Below are 4,258 nucleotides of genomic sequence, written 5' to 3'. Positions count from 1 at the left end.
GTCAAGTTACTGAGCCTGGGATTCAAATGGAGTGGTCAGTCATGTTAATCCAGCTCTCATAACCACTAGGTCATGGGTCTAGCCCAATATTTCTGGATTTTAGAAGATATACACTATTGAAAATGACATCCACATGGTTAAAGAGTACAAGGTATGGGGGTGCCCTTCAAAAAGTCAGCAGAAGTGGGTTTTTTAAAAAGTATGCATGGATTTTTAAAAATAATGTCACGCCAAAATAAACTTTTACTTCAATTCCAATTTTCTATAAATATCTTGAAATCCCCTTATATTTGCAAAGAGTTCATTTTGGTTATTAAATATGGTATGAAGTGGAGAGGTTTTTACATTACTTCTTATTAATGTGGAGCATTAAGTTTCCTGTGTATCCTTGCCTTTTGAGAAGTTTATTTTGAGTATGGAAACCAAATACGGGTTCTGACCACCAAAGACCCTCTGCCCAGACTTCATCTTCCTGCTCCCGAGTCTAGTCAGGAGCAAGGATAAGCCAATCAGCAGCCATCTACATTTGAGTTACAAGTGGCCCCATTCAGGGATTTTGACCACCATAGATGCTCTGCCCAGACTTCACCCTCCTGCTCTCTAGTCTAGCCAGGAGCCAGACTGCAGGTCATCTCCTTTTGCATTCCTGATTGCTCAGCTTTAACTCCAAAAAATAGGAAAAAGTGTAACATCCATCAGATGGCCAGAAACCACCATAGAGGCACAAGAAATATGAGAAATGAAGAAAATATCTTTCCTGTAATGAATAAGAATAACTCCTCTTCCTCCATAAAGAATACAAAGGATCTTATGGATATGTCAGATAAAAAATTTAAAATATTCAAGTGACAAAGCTAACAGAGATACCAAAGAATAGAGACAATGAACTCCAGAAGATGCAGGAGAAAAGAAACACTGAGTTTCAGGAGGTGAGGAAGTTCTTGCACGATCTGAAAGAGGAGATACACATCATAAAAAAAGAATCAAATAAAATTGTTAGAGATGAAGGCTGTAATACAGGAAATCAAAACTGCCCTTGAAAGTATTAAAAACAGATTAGATCATGCAGAAGATCAAATCTCAGATGTAGAAGACAGAACCTCTGACCTAGAAAAATTCACCAAAAAGACTGAGAAAATAACCAAAAAAATAAGAATGATATACGAATAATACTAGATATCATTAAATGCCCAAACATCTAGATCACTGGTATCTAATGTTTCATAAAATCCTGGAAGAAAACTTTCCAAACCTAGAGAGACACTCAAATATCCAGACCCAAGAAATACAAAGGACCCCACATAGAATTGGCTCAAGAAGGTCTTCCCTGAGGCACATCAAAGCCAGATTGACCAAAGCCACAGACAGAGACAAGATACAAAATGGGCAAGAGAGAAATGTCAAATTACTTTCAAAGGATATCCCATAAGGCTAACATTGGACATCTCACTGGAAATAATGCAAGCAAGGAAAGAATGGGAAAATACATTTAAAGTACTAAGTGAAAAACAATTTCAACCAAGAATACTACATTCATCAAGATTATCTTTCATATGGGAAAAAAGACAAAAATTCTCAGATAAACAAAACCTTAAACAACTTACCAACACCATACCAGCTCTCCAACAACTGCTGAAGGGAGTGCTATACCAGGAAAACTAAAGTCAGACACAGAAATAAGAGTACAAGAAACAACCAAGAGGATGTCCAGCCTAATGGTAGGGACGAGTCTGAAGTTGAATGTCGACTTCCAGAGTTTAAATGGAAAGCTCAGACCACATTAACATTGCAAATTCAACAGAAGAGAGATTAATTACGTGTGTCTGAACTAGTAAAGTAGAATTTTTCTACTTTAGACTAAAACATTACTGATTTTCTTCAGTGCTTCAATTTCCATATTTAAGGATTTTTGTCTTTTCTTGAAATGAAGTTCATCTATCTACTATTTGAAATGAATCCTAACCTTTTACCTGGCTTTAGGTTTTAAGCAAATTTCTCTTAATGTTTTTTAAATTTTGCTCTATTAAAACTAAAACTTTTTTGAAATAAAAAATCACATTACAAATACCTATTAATACCTATTTAATGACTGCAGTAAGCTATATAGCCCCAGCGAGGTACTACTTTATAGTATGTTCACTTTACTCACATATATACCATCTGTGCTTGATATTAAAAGTCTTTAAATTAATTAATATCTTTATTGAATCAATAAAATGTGAGAAAAATGGCATGGAAAACAATTATATATACCAGAGACAGTGTGGAAGAAAGAAGGGAGTTGGCAGAGGGTTAAAGGTAGGGAATCAAGGGAGAAAAATATTTATGTATATAAATAAAAAGAAACTAAGTGCAAATAAAATAGAATATGATGCAAAAATTGTAAAATTATAATTCCAAAGTTACCTTTAAACTTAGAAAAAATAAACCACATGTAAAATGATGAGAATAACCTCAAAAGTATAAATATCTCAGAAGCTTGTGAAGCATGTTTCACCCTCTAGGATTTGCTCTTAGTCATTCATCCAGCCACAGAAATTTTTATTATTCTTGGAATTTTTTGAGGGTCAAGAGATGAAACCAAAACAGTCTTTTTTTTCTCTTTTTTTCTGAGATGGATAGAAAACATCAAGAAAGCATGACCCATTTATTTCAAGTTTCATCTTTCTGAAAAGTTCATCTGGAAAACTACAGAAAAATGAGGCAAGGTTTTTAAATAGCTGTATTCACAGTATTGCTACCTACTGCTGATACTATAGGTTATTGTCTTTTCTCCTATCACAACATAAATCAGCAATATGATAGCTGATTCCATGGAGAAGATAGTCTATGATTCCCAACTCCATACATATAGCATCTATATACCTATCAATGAATATGTAAATCATGTTTGTGAGTGTATAAAAAACATATATTTAGCCATGGCTCTAGTTCAGAATTTAATAAAATATAGCAAGAAATTGCATGAAATACAATTCTTATTAGGTCTTTTCACCCAATCACTTTACATATTTCTTTCTTTTCTGATAAACATGATGTGAGGAAGGAATCATAAAAGCAGAGGAGTAGGAGCAAATCACATCTTGGCCCAAGGTTTGCTTTGGAAAAAGCTCAAGCTTTGTATGCTCAGGACATGTTATTATTAGCAATATTTCCTCTTTCTTTCTTTGCCTGTTGGCATTCCTATACCTGTTGGAATTTAGAAAAGAAAAGCATCTTGAATGCTAAATCAGAAGTCAATCAGAAGAACTGTTGAATTATAGATATAGGTAACGCTGAGAAAAACATGTGAATCTCCATTAAGTGTATTTTAAGTCACTGGCATCTTCTGTAGTGTAAAAGGAGCTTCAACCTCAACACTTCCTACACCTGGAGATTTAGATCATGAGTTCCTTAGGTTATCAAAAGCCATTCATCCCCTCCTTTATTCACTCCTTTATTCTCCAAACAAACAAGCATTTAGTGTTCACTGTATGTTAGTATTGGCATAGAACCAAGAGGCACAGCACAGCTCTTGGCCTCAAGTGAGCAGCTTAGTACAGTGGACAACAACATGCAGCAAGAATTCTCTGACAGAAGAGAGACACTGATTCCAGAAGATCCTAGAATAGGGAAATACAGAAGTTACCTAGCAGAAGGTGTGAACAGGGAGGACAGGTATATCGATGAGAAGGAAAAGAATGGAAAAATGATAGGCATAAAGACCAAAAAGCTAGAGACAGCATGAAACGTTCAGAAAAGACAAATGGTTCAGTATGACTGGAGTTCAGGTTATGCCACAAAGTGTGGTCAAAGATGAAATGCGGTCAGTTACCAGGAGTCAGAGAAGCATGGGCTGGAGTCTAGGGTGAATATCGTCTATGGAATTGATCATCGCAAGGAGATGAGAATGGCATGTAGCAAGAAGTTATAACTCAGAGAAAGTCTTACCTTTCATTTGGATTTGCTTTCCTCCCATAGGAAAGTTAAGAATAGTAATCTGAACTACAAATTAAAACTTAGACTATAGACCCACAATCTCGAAAATCCAAACTAAAGACTTTATTAAAAAGTTTTGATAATCAAAACAGCATGGTATTGGCACAAAAACAGACATGAGGACCAATGGAACAGAGTAGAGACCCCAGAAATAAACCCCAAAATATACAGCCAATTGATATTTGACAAAGGGTACCAGTCAATTCAGTGGGAAAAGGAAAACCTCTTTAGAAAATAATGATGGAAAAACTAGCTATCCATCTGCAGGAAGATGAATCTG

The sequence above is a fragment of the Tupaia chinensis genome, unplaced genomic scaffold (genome assembly GCF_000334495.1).
Source record: "Tupaia chinensis unplaced genomic scaffold, TupChi_1.0 Scaffold000320_2, whole genome shotgun sequence".
NCBI lineage: Eukaryota > Metazoa > Chordata > Mammalia > Scandentia > Tupaiidae > Tupaia > Tupaia belangeri.
Note: the sequence above shows the minus strand (reverse complement) of the source record.